Source organism: Onychostruthus taczanowskii, unplaced genomic scaffold (assembly GCF_017590055.1).
Source record: "Onychostruthus taczanowskii isolate IOZ18803 unplaced genomic scaffold, ASM1759005v1 scaffold40, whole genome shotgun sequence".
Classification (NCBI taxonomy): Eukaryota; Metazoa; Chordata; class Aves; order Passeriformes; family Passeridae; genus Onychostruthus; species Onychostruthus taczanowskii.
This window is the reverse complement of record NW_024501460.1, coordinates 5,753,969-5,773,844: the sequence shown is the minus strand read 5'-3', so window position 1 is coordinate 5,773,844 and position 19,876 is coordinate 5,753,969. Positions and strand designations below refer to the sequence as shown.

The window sequence follows — 19,876 nt, the reverse complement described above, 5'->3', positions numbered from 1 at the left end:
AGTGATGTTTCATACGAAGTTATGATGTCTTGTAGGAATGCCCATCATTCTCCAAGAGTATAGAAGGGGACCCACAGAGAGAGTCCACAGAGAGATTAAACAATTAAGTTGGCTAAATTTAATTTTTAGACTGATTGTTAGACTAGTAAACTACACTAGTTTAAAAACCTCATGGTTTGTGATGCCAGTATTTATGGGTTTTCTCTGTTTGGAGTAGTGGTACTTGGGTGGTGGTGTTATTACATGAATACAAGCCACAAAACCCCCTAGACTTCCTTATAAGTATGCCTAATAGGAAAGCACATTTCCTTTTCCTTCACACCTAACAAAAAAATTTAATTGGTTGATCTAGCAAACAAAAAAAAATGCATCTTCATACTAAGATTTATACAAAAGATGAAACATTTTCCAATACATTATTAGTAAAGCAGCACAGAACCCTTGCCATCTCTACTATCATCAGAAACACACAGTTTTCAGGAAATCTTCTTGCAGTCTTTGACAGCAAAGCTACAAAAAAAAGTGAAGATGTCAGATTATGTGCCATCAGAAGCAGTCATCTGCCTCTTCCAAGTCACTAATATGGCAAATATCTCGAGCAAATTTACATCCCATCTTCTACACAGCTCTAAGCTCTTGATAAGACAAAAGCCTTAAAGTAAAAGATTGCTGTGAACAGCCCAGTTACATACTCACACACATATGTCCAAGTATCAACACATGTAGAAATGCACTTTTCTAACTGAGTTTAAATAAACAATTTATATTTTCTCATTAACTAGATGAGAATACTGTACAGGTTTATAGACTACACTTTTCAGCACATTTCATCACGGCAGTTATGCCATCCTTAGTCTTGCTTACACTCAGATCTGTGTGCTATTTCTGCTCTTTACACCTCACTTTTGAACACAGCCCACTGAATCTGTTTCTGTGTGGGTGCAAAGTGTATGCTTGGGGACTGGGTGGGGTTTGTCTAGATTTTGCTCTCTTTTTTTTCCTTTTTTCTTTTTTCCTCTTTAGTATTCTTAAATTTTATTGTATTTTTGATACAATTTCAGAAGTAGAGGGTGTTACATTCTATTGTGCCTAAAAATCTTAAAACCAACACAGACCTGAAATTATCTACTTAAGAAAAAAAAAAAAAAACAAAAACCCAACACAACAAAAGCCCCGCCTTAACTGTATTTACCCAATTCAGGCAAATGCTTTCACAAGTGGCAATTACAAACATCCCAACTATTTAGGTCAGGAACATAATGCAGATAAGAACTAAATATTTTTTTAAGTACAGATTTCACATACAACAAAAGAGTACTTTCAGACAGTGTTATTGTTTACTTTAATGAACACTAGTTAAGTTATTCACTTCCTGATCTCATAGACTGTCATTATAAGTTTTTGACTTATTAAAGAAAAATACTATTCATTTCCAATGGAACCAGTTTCACAGCAGAAGTGGAGCATGCAAGTGTTTATAGTATCATGATGGCTAACATGCACCTAACAGGGCAAAGCAGGCTGGTGGAAGGAGGCACACTGATAACTTGCAAGCAGCAAAATAGTTGGTCTCTGTAAGAAGGGCCCATTTATTACAAGTAAATGAAAAAAATATGCTTCTAAAGTAATACTGCAAAAAGAGACAAAATATCATGACAGATATTACAGAATTACTTACTTTTAAAAGGAATTTTAGTAGCACAGGACTTCAAGAGTACAGCTCCCTGTCATTAAGTTGTATCCAATTACTAAGGAAATCGTTGTAACAAGGTCAGTAAGTCATCATTCCACTATATGAATTTCATTCATTTTTTGTTACAACATTTGGATAATGTTTACAATTCTGCATTTTTGCCCACCTGCCACAAAAGCTAGGAAAAAGTGTTTTAGCCTGTTTTTCCATTACCAGATATTGAAAAGCTCTAGGTGAAGAAGGAACTTACTTTAAGCTCAAGGTGTTTTATCACTTTTGATAAATGTGTTTCCAGATTTCAATTCAGACATCAAAAGACTCTCCAAACAGAGCACTAGTTTTGTAATCAGAGCTACCATTATTACGACAGCTAAAGAACCAGAACAGATTAAGCTTTTTCTTTTTTTGTTATATAAGTAACAAACCCAAGCTAACCAAACTTTCTCTCCACTAACAACTGCATACATCAAGAAGTGAATTCATGGACATCAGCCTATCTTAGCACAAACCTTTCAGCTTTAGGGGAAAACAAAAACAAAGCAAAGAGTACTTTATTAAGTGTAAAGAGTCTAAACACACATGAATTTAAACATTTAAACATCCGCTAAGGCTGCTAAGTACGAACTTGGAACATATATTTCGGTTTTACTAAGACCAGCTAGTGCTCCCACTTATCACAAGACACGCCCTGCCAACACTGCAAAAGGAGATGTGTTTGGCACTAGCAAGAATGTGATCATTTCCTCCGTCCATGGGGGCGGTGGAACCAAAACACAACAAGCAAAGTTGCAGATAAATCAGTGAAAAAGTTGCGTGGTGAACCTAAACCACCAAATTAAGACATAAAATTAGTGAATGAACACGTTTTTTGGTTTTTTTAATGTAAGTTACTACCACTTGTCCCAGTACCCCTTCACACACATGCACTGATACTGTCACCTACTGGATATTTTTGTATTTATCCCATTAGCGTTCCATTCGTGTTCCAGCAGGGTCTATGTGGTAGTTAGAGAGAGCAGTAAAGAAGAGCCAGAAAGCAATTCCCTTAAGCATAAAAGCATGCACAAAGCCAAGGTCCCAACAGGAATATATGTAAATGCTTGACTTGAGTAGGAGTGCATACCTCAAAGAGTGTGCATACCTTAAAGAGTGGGTTTTTGTCATTTTTTAAAAGTCACCAGATTTACAGAATTTGTCTGGCAGAGGGATTATTTGCACTTACCAACTCTATGAGCACAGCCAGAATTTGCAGGGCCTCTCACTTGCATGTGTTTGCAAGTGCCACCATAGTGGCACAAGAGCAGCGCTCACATTTGAAAAGCTTCCCACCTACCAGGAAATGAAAAGCAATAGGAAGGACGCTTTACCTTCCAGGCAAACACCAAGTGTGTGTGGGAAAATCAGAAGAGTATCAGGGGATCAGCATTTACAGCACATCCTCCAAGCCACAGCTCATCTTTCACATGATCCTGTTGCTAATGAAGCATGATCTCGGACACTGCTCTGGCCACTTAAAGGTTGCAGGCTGCTTTGCCAGTAGCAAACCTACTGCATCTAGATTTGGCTTCAGCCATAAGTCTAACCAAGTTAGACTGGCCAGAACCATTTCCAAATTGAGTTTTGATATTTTCTTCTGAATCAAAGTTCAGAGGGACAGCTTCAAGTGTATTCTATGCCACCAACTAAAACCAAAGAAATTCCAGAAAGCAGAAATGTAGCAGAACAGGAAATGTTCAAAAAACAATAGGAAATTACATTAAGGTAAAATAATTTGAACTTAATGAAGAAAACACACAAAGAATTTTCTGTGAAGCCATCAAGGAGAACATTTAGGTCACAAATACAAAGGAAAAGAATGACTTTCAAAAACAAAAACATCGAGAGGTATGTTCTTAGGACATGCCACCCTTCTCATTTACATTCCCACTGACAAAATCTAATTTACAATGTTTAATTTCGTATTTGCATGAAAATTTTGAAGTATTAGTCCTACACTGGGGAACCTGAAATGAACCTAATCAGGAAGAAAGCACAGACTGAAAAAATGAAACAGAATCACAGAATGGTCAGGGTTGAACAGAGGACAAGCTCCACATAAGAAAACCTATTTTCATTTTTTATGTCCAAAAATAAAACATACCAATGAAAACATTTGAGTTTTTAAAAAAATAATGAAAAATGAACATATGTTAAGAATCTAAGCCTAACACCAACCCTGGTGTAGTAACAATTCTCCTCAAGACAGCATTTGACTCCAGCATTATTACAAGCATTCTCTCCTGTACCAGTTCTACCACTATTATCTTTCAAGAATTAATGCACGGCATGACCACTGCATAGCCAACATTCTTTAGGTTTACCTCCAACTGTTGATGGGGAAATGAACAGGAAGAGGCTGACATCCTGTTCACAAGCAGCTGTCAAGGTAGCAAATTATATTTTCCTAGGTAATAAGTAGCTTCCTAAAACTAGTTACATGTGTTTGCTGTGGGTCACACAGCAGCATAATAATAGGAGACAGTTCAAGATTTGCAATTCTTCTTCTTGACAGTGACTGTCTTCATTTTTTTTGCAAAATTTTAATTTATTTTGCGGGGGTCTTAACACTTGTTTACTTATGCACCTAAACACCATTAACAGTGGCTGGCCACACTGCCCAGAAGCTCCCAGCACAAGCTGTTTTGCCCATCACTCTCCTTCTCCTGTAACTTTTGAAGGCCTGTCAGTTGGCTTCCACATACGCTAAGAATATTTAATAGAGCAAATGTCTGTCTCTGAAGACATGGCACACTTGCCACCACAGAGATTGAGAGCCATCTGTCCCAGTAGCAAGAGATGTCTGTCAGCTCCCTTCACACCCAGGTTTCCTGCCAGGCATCTGCCCACTCTCCTGTGCCACCCTGTGTGATGCCATGGCTCCGACGCTGCGGGATGCAGCACCACCCACGGCACTCAAGTGTTGGAGTGCCACACTCCTGCCAAGTGACCGCAAGAGTATTTAGTTTCTTCAGCTCAGGGAAAGGTAATTTTGCCACTAAGGACAAAGGTGGATATTCCCTATCCACTGTGCTGCCAGGTGCTATAGGACAAGTTCTCCACAAGCTGTTTTATTTGAGTATTATCATAAGCATCGAATTGGCTCCCACTGTCCCGTCCACCCACTCACTGCACACCCCAAGCAGGAGGTTTCGGGAAGGCTTTAACCCAACATAACCTGTTTCCATCCTTTTCACTTAACCTTATTTTCTAATCCTGTAAAATGCTCAATTCAGAAGAAAGAAGGAAGGCTTCACTTTTTAAATACCAAAGAGATGGAGTGGATCCAACAGTTCCAAGCAGACAGTGCTACAAGGTACTTTCTTCTGTGTAATTCAGAATTTCTAATGTAACAGCCTTTTTTTACCCCCAGAATATGGGTTTACTATAACCATGGCAATGCAAAGTCTATTTAAACAAATCACTTGGTTGAGTCAGAAAGAATGCCAGAGCATCAGTCACAGAGACTGGGCCTTTGACAGAGGTTCAATGAAATTCAAAACAAAAAGCTGAAGTAGGGAGCTTTCTAGAAAATGAAAGAGAATGTAGTCAAGGTGGAAACCCAACTCTGTGATAGTGAAAATCTTCAAATATGCCTACACATGCAAGTTGATTTTAAAAGTTTTGAGAAGACATTCCTATTTCTAATCTGGCCGTGGAGCACCAGAAGAGGAAAAAAAGGTGTGGTTAAAGTCCACATCCCCCTGAACTAGCAAAGACACCCTTTTCAGTTAACAAGCCAGGAACATAAGCAGTCCTTGTCTTTGCAGTATTTATATCTTTACATAGGTGTCTTCTGAACACAAATTCTAAACCAGGATCAAACATATCCTTAAAGATCAATATCCCTAATTGCCATTAAAAAACCCATCAGTTAAATATTTCCCTGTTTTTTAAAATCAGGATTATAGTGTTTGGTTTTTGCATATTCAACATAAGAGAGAAAACTACCAGTAGGGAAAAAAAACCCTTTTTTTCTAGCAATCCTTTTCATGTCACAAAATAATCACTCCTACACAGCACACAATACTCAACAGTGGAGTACTTTTTTTTCCTCTCTGAGCAATTTATGTAACTGGTAACATGAAGAGGACATCCATATGTGTGTTTGCACCTGCTGGGTCAGAGAGACCTTGTTCCCCACTCCCAGTGCTGGCATTGAAGGGCTTTGATGCCAGCATGCATTCCCATGGGTTTCTGGAAAGCTAACTACAAGAATGTTTCCTGTCAGAAAGGAAATGAATCCTGTCACAGCTGGAAAATCATCACCTATTGTTCCTGTGTAAGTGGTCTGAAGGGATTACGTTTCTCAGTTACTGTGTTAATTTAGGCTTTTAATGTGTTTTATCATGAGTATTTAAAGCTATTAGTTAGGAAAGATTCATACCACTATGGGCAAGATAAGAGAACAAAGATGCCTATCAGCCCTGGATACAATAAAATACTTCAGTTTATTATCTTTCAATTATTTATTTATATTCCCAAAATGACATGGTTTGCTGTGTTGAATTAACTTCCTAGCAGCCAATACTGCATGATGCAACATGATCATACTGGATTGTTCTATTTTGATGTTTGAATGATCTACCAAAGCTTTCTAGAATTTTTTGGTCTCCTTTTTCAGGCCAGCAAAAGGAATTTATTTAAAAAGGGGGGAAAACTCCATATGAAAATTATGTATGTGCTAATATACAAAGAGAAGATTCCTTGGAAGAGAAATGGCAAAACATTTGAAAAGGCCAATGCACACTACAGATCTGTTATCCCAAACTCCTTGATTTTCTGGATTATCTCCCTCACCATCCTCAGTATGTTGTTATCTTATTGCAAAAGCTCCATACTTTCTTGGTGATTTCTCATGGGCAGCTCCTCTCAGTACTGACTCCATCTTCCTCACAGCACAGCCAACAAACTCTAACTAACTTAATTTCTCGACCAGCCAACCTACTCTTTTACAGTACCCATCCAAACTGGATCAAGCTGTGGCCTGTTAAGGGCAGGCCTGTTCCTAATTCAGCTGTAACTCCTTAGGGGTGAGATTGCCTTCATCACTATCTCTATTCTCCTACGTTCCATCCATCTATCCACATCAGTATACCTCAGGAACAACAGAGGAAGCACTGGCTGTTCACAAATTCAAGCACAAGTCTTTAATGCTCTAAAAGCACATCTTTAACACACAATAATTTCAAAGAGAGAAATGCAAGCACAGAAGTTCAAAATCCTTGTCCTGTGAAAACCAACTATAGCAGGTTTAAAAAGTGCTTACACATTCATCCAGATTATTGACCTTTCCAGCAAAAGGAAACTATGTCCTTTCAAAACACACTGTAAATAATTAATAGCTGAGTAAATATTATTCCCAAAAACATGTAATACATTCATATATTAGATGTAATAAACAGGATTACTCATTCTTTAAGTAGTCTATAAGGAAATCAGAGCTATTTTAATGACATATTTGTGAAAGCAATTCAAGACCAGACACTCAGAAAATGAAGTATTTTAGAATACTATGGAATTAACTTATACTATATTCAAGACTTCTACTGGCAAAAGTCTTCCTGCTAATTACTATACAAAGCAAGATTGAATCATAGAGTTATTTTATGCAACAGTATTCAAAACAAGAAAGAGGAAAAAGGGAATTTAATCCTCAGTTATTTGTGTGGATCTTTCCTGCACTAGAAAAATAAAGCTTACATTGCTCAAAGAATAAAAGCTCTGAACTTGCATGAAGGAACTTAAATACTCAGGGGAGTTGAAGTGTTTGATGCATAAAAGCTGCTAAATCAGTGACCTCAGGAGAACCATGGGGCCTATATGGAAAAATCTGTGATTTAAACAGTGGGATTTAAGATGAAAGGCAACTCTGAAAGGCAAGTTGTGCCATTCTGAATAAATCTTTGTGATTATCCCCTCCTCTTCTCTTAAACACTTGTAATCTTTGAAAAGGAAAAATCACCACAAAAGAAAAGAAAAAGACAAGTCACTTGATAAAGTTTTAGGCTCCATAAAGGTCCCACATGCATTACGACACAATTTTAATGAAAATAATCAAGGCAAGTCTATGAGCGAATCAGTCCTGTCAGGAATTAGTTTCATTCTTCCCAGTTAGCTTCTGCACACTGATTATAGCAGCTGATACTCACAGAAGCCACTATGTTTTTTCTTTTCTTTACATAAACTACTGCATAAAACTTAGCAGCTCAAAAGGCGGGACTGCTGTCTCTCTGCAGCTTTTTGTTAACTGCTTGATCTGCAACTTAAACAGAATTACAGCCACACACTTTCAAGAAATTCACAATGGTAGGTAATAATCAGCATTTCCCCTACTGTTTTAAAAAATACCCTACTATACTCCCAATCAGTAATATGGTATACCTCTATAAAGTTTTAGATGATAAAACTGCACTTTGTGGCTGAAATAAGACAATAAAACTTAGTTGTATTCTTTAGCATCGTTAGCACTGCCTGTGAATTGAGGACTTTAACTCCCAAGCTCTGTCAGCAGAATGCACAAGCACAGAATGTACATAAGCACATTAATCACACACAAATTAAAAGCATCACTAGATTTAGTGTATTCTTAGTTTTATTTTCTGATGGGAGAAAAAAGGCTATGAGAACATTATTTTGAATTGTAATGTGCAACTTGATAGAAAATAACTATTTGAAAGATGTTAAATAAGACTTAGGTGGCATTAACTAATAAGCTCATGGGGCTGGGTTTCTTGGTTACTTTATCCTTTATAATATATACACACCTACTGCCATAGTCATAAAATCTTAATTCTCAATATTGAACTGCCCTTTCTATAAACTCAAGATCGATTTTGCTGAATAAATTCTACTGCTTAATACTGAACAGAATGAAGACTTCCGAGTCACACATTCCAGCTGTCCTTGTAGCAAACAGGTAGGAATTATAATTTTAAACCCTCCCGTAGGTATGGAGCCCCTGCTGGGATTCACAGGCGGAGTGGGACACTGGAAAAGCGTTTGGAAAGTAAGAGCCTCTGATGTTGTTCATCTGCTGCCCCCTCCTGGAAGAACACAAACAAAGCGCACGGCCAGGAACACAGCTGGATTCCCAGGTAACGCTTTCAGCGCTTTGCTGTAACCTCCTGACAGCAGATCTTTCTCAGTTTAAAGGAATTCCTTGAAGCTTTACAGTAACCATAGACTCTAAAATATGCTTCCCACGTGTATCTGATAATCTGAGCATAACGAGAGGCAATTGTGGGGCAAAGAGAAAATGAGGCAGCTTGCTCTGAAGCTGTGCAGGGCACAGCCCGTCTCTGTCACAGCAAGCACAGCAGGGTTATCCTCACACCCTTCTGCCACCAGCTAGTCCATCTGTGCCGCAGGACACACCACTGAGCTGGCTGTGATTCCCCACAGATCCCGCTCCGCTGTGGGAACAGGGCCTTTAGTGGAAAGAATTACAGGACAGCTGCAGGCTGGGACTACGGCCAATGCCAATTTTACGAGTTTGCACCTCAGGGGGACTGTAGGAAATGAACAGTGTTGACACGAAGTTTGTTTTGCTGTACAGAAGTCAAGCAAAGCTCAAATCAAAAGTAGGTACAAAAAGTTCAAGTAAATTCTTAATCTCCCTCTTCCAGGGAGAGCTCCAGAAACCCAGCCCATAAAAGCTCATTTTTCCTTCAAAACAGAGCTGTAGCACATACATCAGACATCACATTCCAAATGTAACCTCAGATAAAATTCGGGATGTCATACTCCAGTGCAACTCCACAGGTAACTCTTGTAATAATGTAACAATTTAAACTGCTTACTTCTGCCACTTAAAACAGTGGTAAGACTACTTGATTTAAAAAGTCCATAAGGCAGATGTCTATGTGCAAGTAAGTGCTTACTTCTGCCACTTAAAACAGTGGTAAGTTTTGTTAACTGACTACTTGATTTAAAAAAAGCCCAGAAGGCAGATGTCTATGTGCAAGGTACACCATCAACACATTGGTCTGTTCCCTACCTACTAACAAAAAGGCTCTAGCCCACTTCAGGCAATTAGGCCTTTGACTAGCTGAACCCAAATTCCATTTTTGCTTTCTTTTTATTATACCAATTTCAGAGAGCTACTAAAACATGTATTTATTATTTTCCACATGAGCAATAACTTCAAATGAGGAAAGCCAGATTCAGTATAGACAATTACTTAAGTCCTAGAAAACAGTGGGACAAAGAAGCCTTTGGGGAAAAAGCTTTGATTATTTGAATTTATTTATGATACACAACTGTAAAAGTAAGAAAGTGACTTCTCTAGTCAAAATGTTGCAAAAATGTTTTCTGACAATGTAACAAGCATGTATGGTCATAAACAACAACAAAAAGAGAAAGCACCCCCAGCCAAATGCACATATTTAGAAGAAACCCAGAGAAAGAGATGTACTCAAGTTTCTGTACCTAAATATTAGAAAAGCTATCAGATTTTGATATTTTGTAATGTCAACTCATGGACAGGTGATGGCTAGAGATTATTATTTTCTTTATCAAAGAAAAAGATATCTTTTCTGAATAACAGGAAAGCATCAAATGCCTTCTCAAAATCTCTTTGGAAGAAAGGACGCACTTGAGGTCAGGCAAAGTCTTGGTGTTAACCCTTACAAGTGCAGATAAGTAGAATTTTACATTAACTGATAAAATTGGTGCTTCAGTTACTGTTCCTCTTAAAAATGCAGCCATGACCAAAAGGAAGCTGTTTTTTCACCTAGTTAACTTGCAGCATTTCAAGAAGTCTCATGGCATTTCTCTTGGCTCCTGAAAGAATCTATTTCAGTGCCTGTACTTTGTTATTGCCTGCAATGAACTACACCAAAAAAACCTTAGCTGCACCTTTTGATCAGCACATGCTTGATTTGTTCCAAAGACTGGTACTATCACAAACCAAGTAGGAGGCAGCTATTTTTATTTTTGTTCAGGCTATCAAAGAGCAACTTTCTCACAAAAATATGTAAGTAAATCAGCAAATAAAAGATGTGCCAGATTACCAATCTGTAATTAAGAAACAAAATAGCAAGTTTTGCTATAATACAGATCATACTTACTGTACATACTACATTTAAATTAGCTTGAATCCTTCTTTCAAGTTGCTTTTGTGTTGAAACACACAGGATTATCTTCAGGCTTCTTCCTTCTCTTCCATTTGTGGTTTTGCTTGTGATGTCCACTCAACTGATATCTGGTTTTGAATACCTGATCCCGAAATTAAGATGAAAGCAGTTCTGTAATTTTCCATATGCTCCTTCAACTCTTCTCTGGATTGCCATTTAAGAAATAAGCTAAGTAAACCAATTCAAAAAGAAACCCAAAATGAACTACACCAATATTTTAAAATACCATCAGTGATGGAAAGACTTAAAAATCTGAGATATGAAAATTTCAGGTGAGGAAAGACAAAGCTGTAGAGAACATAAACCTTGCTTCTCATTCTGTGCTATATTTGTGAAACACACAAGAGCTTCTCAAGAAAAGTAATTTGTTTGAGTTGGTTTTTGTTTGTTCATTTGTTGTGTTGTTTGGGGTTTTTTAACCTGTGGGGCAAAATTAGATGCAAGTTAAAGATAAGTAATTTTGAGGAACGAACTGCTCTGTTTTATTTTGTATATACTGCAAATACAATGAATAGGTTTACAGACATGTTTAACTGCCATTCACACATCTCTTGGAAATACAGACTATCACTACTGGATGCACAGTTGCATTACAAAATTGCTAAAGTACTGCTCAGCACAGCGAAAGAAAAAAAAATTAGGTAAGCACAAATTACAATCATAAAAATGACAGCATTTCACAAGTTACTATTGGATTTCACGTACTTGCCATGACAATAAATATCCCTTTCTTTTTAAAAGTGACAATGCAGGAAGGAGAAACATGATTTTCAGGTTTCTCATTTGACCTGAATTGCTTTGTTTTACCAGATTACAATGTATTTATCATATAAAAGCTTTATCCTACAATGCACATTTCTAGCATTCCTGTGTTTTCTAAGTTTCCTCAGGTAAACTTCCAGTGATCATAATACATGCAGATAAAGAACAACCAGCTTTTTTACATAATACAGCTACCATGCTACAAGGAATTGATTTTCATTATGTTATGAATATCGAAAAATTGTTAAAATAACATAAAATGCTAATTATGTTAAGACGAATACAAAGATCAGTGAAATGTCAAACCAAGATATAATCTTAAGAAATAGAGTGCTGCATACACTTTGAAATATATACCATACTTTGCAAAATTAGGGTGAAAAAAGCCTGATTGAGATGATACCTGATGTTTGTTTCAGAGTAAATTAAATACTTTCAACCATGGAAGTATCATTTGGCATAGAATAATTTAATTTGACTCAATTTTTTTGGCGCTGACAAGTTTGTATATTACTGCTTTTGTACTGGCAACAAACTACTAAAATACCAAAAATTGTCCTTTCACCACCCTCCCAAAAGTTTACAAACAAGATATAAAAGCTGATGTTAATTGTTATATAAATAAATCAATCTCAAAACTGTAGTACCAGCTCTGAAGATAATTTGTAAAAAGCAGAACCTGATCATGTGAGACATTTCAGCAGACTGCTGTTTACAGGAAGAAAAATTTAAAGACTTTTTCCTCACCCAGTCTCACCAAGCCTTATTTATTAAATTGCCCACTCCTTTTAATGTGATGACACAGCAAGCATCAGATTACAAATTCTGCTGCATTCCGGAGTCTCTAGTGACTAAGAGAAAAGGGAGGATAAATTGCCAGTTTTGTGATCATGTACAGATAAAAAATATTTAAGAATCTTACTGCTTTTCTCATTTGCTGTATTCAAGCATAAATAAACACTTACCTGACTCTCCAATCCAGTGTGCACCAGCCTGGTTCAGTCAAGACACCACCAACACATGTAAGGATGTTGTGATGGAGATGAAGCCAGTAACTATGAAGGCTCTGTATGTCACAGGACATAAATAAGAAACTTTTGAACTATAAAGTTCATAAATAAGAAACTATATGAACTTTTACATAGCCACTGTATGGCACATTCATGGGGTATAGCAATGTAGAACCTAGTAACTCAGAACATACAGCAGTACATTCTGCTGAAGAAGACAGCATTTCTGGTCATTTATTTTAGTATATTAAGGTAAATTCCCAACATATTTCCCACAACATAAAATAAAAGCTGTTATTAAAAAACTCAAACAAAACCTCAACTCCTTAAGGTTGCCAAGACAAGAAATAAAAATTAGGTATTGCCAAAATTAAAGTTGCCTTGGTAACCTTAATCTCATTGTTTTTTGTGTATCTACTCTGCTCTCTAAAGAATAAAGCAAGGCTAATGAAGCACCACCCATTCTACACAACGAATTTCAAAAGGATCAGTGGGAGCAGAAATTTGCATACAGGCAAATCAGGCAATTGAAAATTTTGCAAGTGTACCCACCCACACAGATGAGTGCTTGGCTTTTTGACCTGTATTGAGAGTTCTCTTAATTTTTTTTTTATGATTTTGTTTTCTTTTCAACACTCAACAAGTTTTAGGTTTCATTTTTGGAATCAAAATACCTAAGAAGTTAAAACAGTAATGCCAGGTTTCACAATGGGGAATTATATATATATATATATATATATATACACTCACACACCCCAAAACTTTGATGCTTGAACTGTCATTTGAGTAATGGCAGCAACAGTAAATAGAAGTGATTGTGCACCCTGTTAATTTAATGCTGATTTACGTGTCTGAGACTAAATCCTTCTGTCCACTTCAGACCAAACTATGGTCCAAGTTATTATCATTTTCTGAGACTCCCTATTATTTTACTATTTGCCCACTTTGCCATGACCCATTATCGCTTTTCCTAACATGCAAAATTCTGCTTAAGTTCATCTCCTCATTTCGTCTTTATCTCTGGCAACAGCTCACAGGTTTTCCAGCCCCAATGGTGTTCAGTATCCAACATCTTTTATATGCTGTCTATAAAAGAATTAAAAAACTTTGCAAGCCAGGTGCCAAAGGAAACTGGCAAGTCTTCCTAGTTCCTGTCCCTGCCTCTCTAAAATAGTCTGTCACAATTAGCTTCCTGCAGTAAGGTATTGTCATTGTTCAATGCATTTTTCAGAGACATTGAAAAGGCCAAATCTCAACAGATCTTTCCATCAGGATGTGGCCTTCCAACTGTTCTAACAGAAGACACCTGCTGAAAAATGCTTATACATTTCCTTCAAGCCATGGACTGTTAGGGCTTTTTAAATAAAAGGTATTCACAGTCTTGCAGGCTCTACTTGAAAACATTATGAACAGGAAGTTTTCCCCATATACCTTCTAGAAAATTGGCTGAATCATTTTGGTTGATTTGCACATTTGACATCATTAAATGTCCAAAAAGAAACCAGAAAGAGACTAAACTCTTGGGTAAAAATAGATCTAAACTGAATATTGAACGTAGATGGTCGTCACGAAGAGTATTACAATTCTGGTGTTACTTCAGTCACATGGACATAAAGTTAAAGCCACAAAAGCTTCAGACACGAAGCATCCTTCAGCTTTGACATTCTCAGCAGTACAGCATCCCCAATCCCAGTTTAGCAACACAACAAACAACAAAATATTAAGGTAATAGAGTCTTCCTTGTATGAAGCAAGGATCTCTACCTCTTGCTGATGGAAATAAAGCTTCACTGAGATGAAGAAACACTTGACAAAGGAAGACAGACTTGCTGCTACATACTTAACAAGGCAGAATTTCCTTTTAAACTAACAGCTAGTTATCCAACCAAGCAATTATCAATTGGCAAAAGGAGCTCATCAGAAACTCAACCTAAGAAGTACTCAAAACCCAAGCATCTCATCATGTCCTGCCATCCAGATTTCCTGCACTGAATGTTGTCTTTTCTCCTCTACCTATGCAAGAGCTGCTCAGCTGCAAGCTCAATGCATCTGCCACATCCCAGCCCACCTGCTGCCTTGGAAAGATGGGGATCCTTGTTGAGTGCTCTCAAGCAAACTCTAAGAAATTCCTAATCCTTCCTCCCTGCCCTCCAAACCACCGTTCTAATCTATCTTAATGAGTTTTAAAGCCTTCTTCCATCAATTAAAGCAAATTTACTTGTACATACACTTGTATTAAGCAAATATTTAGCACTGAAAGAGAAAAAAAAAGAAAAATAACTGCACATCTTGAATTCAGTACAGTTAGAAACAGCACCTATGCTTGCACAGATGCTTGCAGACCTTGATCCATTCCTTAGCTGTATTAAAAGCTATAGTTTGTTGCAGTAGCTTAAACCAGATAAAATACGTTAATCTAAAATAGAAGAAATACATTTATCCATGTTAAAGTTATTAACATAAATGTTCAAACTGAACTCCTATGTAGTATTTAAGTATTTTGTGGTTATTTAGGCAATATGAGGCCAAATCTGGCTGAGATGCACAGCATTTAAGAAGAAAGAGCAATTATTAATTATGAAGATATACATAATTTGACATGGGGACTGTGGTAGCAAATCCAAGGTTATCTCAGCTCTAAGAATCCTTAATGCATCCACAATGTCAAAACAGAACAAAAGCCAAAACAAACCAAAACACAGTAACAAGGAGCTCTCAAAGATTTCAAACCACAATTAAAAATGAGTTAGCAAAATATGCGCTTGCAGGGAGTTATTTTATTGTGAATTATGGAGCATATGAAAAATATTGAAGGAACAGAGACTTCAGAATACCCAAGCTTCAAAGGATTATTTTTAGTGGCAGACACAACACCGTTTACGTGTCCATTTTCTTCTAAGCACATCTGCTGACAGTCTAAATTTGGTCTGGAAAAAGTAGTGGTAGGAGGTTGCAGGTTTTGCACAGATGATTTCTTTTTAAAGGGAAATGCAATTGAGACCACTAGCCCTTTTTTGTAAATATAAATATATTATATATATAAATATAAATATATCTTTTAATATAAAATAACTCAACTTCGCAGCAACTTCTGAACTCTTTTTTTAAGATTTAAGATTCAATTTGTACTTTGCTTTCCACTAACCAGTTAGGCTTTCAAGTAGGTTAAAAGCTACAACAAGCATGTTGAACCAAATAATGTTAGCAATTACAGCGAGAACTTGACACAAAGTTAAACACAAGCTTAGTGCTAAGAAGCTGTGCTTAAAACTATTTCAAAAACCATCCCCATAGCCAGCAGGAAGAATCTCATTGTACCAGCTCCACAAGCACAAGGAATCTGCAGACAACAGTATAACTCTACAGTAAAGCTTCCTTTAACAGAATGAAACATCTGAAAAACATTAGCAAGTTGAAATTTCTTAGTTTCTTTATTGTTTTTTTTGCTCCTCAAAAATGTATAGAAATGTATAGAAATTAGCATGGTGTTAAATAAATATTTAGAAAGGTTTCCTTTGCTCACATTTATCACAAAAATGTGATAATATTAAGAAAAAAATCTTTTAAAAATTAAAATTCCACACTACGAAGAGCTTAAAAAATTGTGAAGTATTTAACCTATTACATTTTTCACTAGGAAACTAAAATTAAGTAAACTTTCTGCATGTTAACATAACAATGAACAGTAAGTTATAATCTTCAAAGTTCAACGCCCCCACATATAATGGAAATTGCCAAAAGAGCATCTCAGGAAACCCAGTTCCAGGTTTTCTCACTATAGTTGTAAGGAAGAAGGATTTCTAATCCCCACACCTCCCACCCAAAAGGAATGAAAATACTCAGTCAAGAGACAATTTATAATTTGTTAATAAAAAGCAGTTCTCCTCTCACTTAAACCAACAGTTTGTATAAGTACTCATAAATTTTTTCACTGCTGTAGTCATCTCTGTTTTGAAGTACTGTGAATTTCAATTGTCCTTCCATGTGCTCTCCTTCCTACCCCCTTAGAGAAAAGGTTATATTGGACTGCAGCCTTGTTCTTGGCTTACAGTCACAATTAAGAGGACACTGTAAGTCATAGTGAAGCAAATAAAAAACCTGTTTTGCTTTTAGTTCTAAAAATTACTGTTTTCTCTGTTACTTTTCCTATAGCAGAAATTCTGCTATAACCTTTTAAAAAATTCTATCTCCCGCCCTGTCAAGCAGTAAAAACCTCAGAACAAGCCCATATATCCCAAAGACAACAAAGGCATCAAAACTAGACAGCATAACTCGTAATGCAATCTAAACCTTTCCATCAAAACCCTTCACAATCTGATCTAAACCCTACATCACCACACAGATGCCTGGCTGCCGCCACAGGACGCCCTGTCATTCCCCATTCCTTCACATTCCTAAACTTGGCTGTTTCCTTACCTGACCACTGCCACAAACTCCAGCACACACCCATGAGCCATCACCTTATTTGACAATCACCTCTTCTTTCACTTGGCCATACTGAGCAATCAGAACCAAAGCAGTAGTTCAACCCACGAAGCAAGAACTTGCTTTACATCCTAGCAGCAGCCAGGGCAACCTTGCTAAAATCAATTAATCACTGCAACCACCTGCAATACTGAATGGTTAAACAGAAAAACGCCCAGGCTACCTTTGTGCACTGTCATTCAAGATTTTTACCTACAGACATGAAGGTGAGCACTAAATGCATAGTTTTATGGAGGGCAAAGCACTTGAAATTACTAACAGAAACATTATTTAAGCAATGAGGGAAAAAGTGTAATTGGTACAAAAGTGAGATTTGTAGTTAATGCAAAGTGGAACACAACTAGAATACTGGAACAATGTCCTTTTATGATTTAGGACAGATTATTCTAGTCATGGTCTTTAATTTAAAAATGGAGATAATATTTAGCTATAAGAAATGTCACCAAATGCAGAGCTAAAAGGTATTCACCTAGATAAAAGTACCTTCACAGTAATGTTAAGAGTCATTAAAAAGCTACTAATATTGAAATTGTTAGAATATGATGGTCAACTACTCATAGAAACAGTCATAATTCAAAATATTAAATGAGAAAGGATTTTGCAGAATGAACATCATCAAAATGTGAACATTTACAACACATTTTTAGAATTTTTACAGTTCTTATGTTTTCTTTGCTCAAACCAGCATGAAGCTGTTTTACAGTAGCTTCTGGTAATAGCATTTACAGTCCATACTGAAAAGCTCCAATACATTTTGCATTGACCAAACAAAGTTATTTCCAGCAATAAGCTTAAGCTGAGGAGGCAACTAGATGAGAGCAAAAAATAAAACCTGACTTACTGGTAAAATCACTGTGTGGGCACATAACCACATCCTCATAATGCCAAGCAAGCTACATGAAGATTGCTTATCTGCTCAGTTCCAGATGATGTGCACTGAGATGAGGTTTCCTCTGATGGCTGTTTCTGGGCACTTTCCAGGCACTTTATAAAGTGATATAAAAGCACTTTCACAGATGAAGCACTGAAAGGTTTCTTTTATTCACATGTGTGATCTTCAATGGTTTTCCATTAAGATCTACTCAGTCATGTGACAATAAACACATTTAAAGCCACGATCCACATCACGGCCCTTTAAATGAATTTTCTCAGCATCTTTCAGCTCTAGTGCTACATTCCACACATTCAGAAATGCTGCTTCTCTCAGAACCCAGCTTTAAGGCACAAGCACCCTCCATAGGGTGAGGTGAGCATTTAGATCCAGCTTTCAATTGATTTTCCTATGATGTTTACACCTTGATTGAGCCTTAGGGACTTTTAATTTCCCCAGCAAATATCTGGATTCTAACACTGGAAACGTGACAGATGCTAAGAGGCATACACTGGGTTTATCTGTCCTTTCTCTTGGAATATGGAAGAGAAGTCAGCACTGCAGGGTTCTTCAAGTTGAAAATAAGCTGCTACTTCTCCAAACAAGGTGGTCATTTCTCAGGAGTGATGCATGAGGACTATGCTTGAGCTCATGCCACAGCAGCAAGGACTCTTATTTTAAGGCACCTGACACACATGCAACAAGAGAGTAATTTTTTTCAAGATTGTCTTTGTTTTCATTCTTTTCATCTCCAAAGCTCACTTTTACCTTGGTCCATTTTAGGACAGCCTGAAATTCGACATGCCATATCAACTTCACGGATTTGAACCAGGTGTCTCCTGATCTTACTTTTGATCCTGCTTGTGAAATGGCAGAGCTTGCACCTATGTATCTCCACCAGAAATATTTCCACCAGACCAGGCAATCTGGCCTTCAAAATCCTCAAGCAGAGCAGCATACAGCTGGGACATTGTGATGCCCTCATGGTGATGTGTGGGTTCATTGAAAGAACACATCAATATTTGTAGTTAAATTTGTTACATTTCAGGAGTTGCAGTTGGTCAGAACATGGAGCTGGTAACACCAAGGTGGTGGATGCAATCCCCTATGGGACATTTACTTAAGAGCTGGACTCGAGGATCCTTGTGGATCCCTTCTAACTCAGAATAGTCTGTGAATCTGTGAAAAGACAATAAACAAGAGTTAAAATCCGCTTCATGATTTCTAGTGTATTATCCAAAGTCTGGGGAGCAACGACATTCAGATTCCAGCCCTAGGGATGTCTGCAGATTTTACGATTATCTCAAAGAAGGGAGGGTCCTGCATGAGAAAAATGACGCCATAAAAGACAGCTCAAATCACCTGTTGAAATTAAAAATGAAATACAGGTTAGCAAAGTTTCGGCATTTCTGTGCTAAGCTCCCGTTAGCAGACAGGCAGCAGTGATCTTAAACCTAATACTCACGTTAAAAGGCGGGAAGGCTGGTGACAAAGCTGTCCCCTCCGGTGCGGGAGGCAGCCCCAGGAGCCCTGCCCCAGCCCCAGGAGCCCTTCCCCGCAGCCCGGCACAGCCAGGCCGAGCCCGGAAAGGCGAATTAACCGCAGCGACGTCGTTCAACAGGCCCACAGAATGACAGAAGGGCTTGGGTCGGAAGGGACCTTAAAAATCACCCAGTTCCAACGCCCTGCCAGGCGCAGGGATACCCTTCCACGGGACCAGGCTGCTCAGAGCTCCAGACCAGAGCGCTCCCAAACCCAGTTCCAACGCCCCGCCAGGCGCAGGGATACCCTTCCACGGGACCAGGCTGCTCAGAGCTCCAGACCAGAACGCTCCCAAGGATGGGACATCCACAGCTTCCCTGGACACGTGTTCCTCTGCACCC

At 37.7% G+C, this 19,876-nt stretch overlaps 1 long non-coding RNA gene across 1 annotated transcript; it reads right to left on the bottom strand.

The window, feature by feature from the left end:
* Positions 1–11,972: 11,972 nt before the first annotated feature.
* LOC121340441 lies at positions 11,973–19,740 on the bottom strand. Its single transcript, XR_005953296.1, has 3 exons — positions 19,459–19,740; positions 17,964–19,355; positions 11,973–12,694 (listed from the first exon to the last, which is right to left on the bottom strand). It is a non-coding gene; the product is annotated as an uncharacterized LOC121340441 (long non-coding RNA).
* Positions 19,741–19,876: the final 136 nt, after the last annotated feature.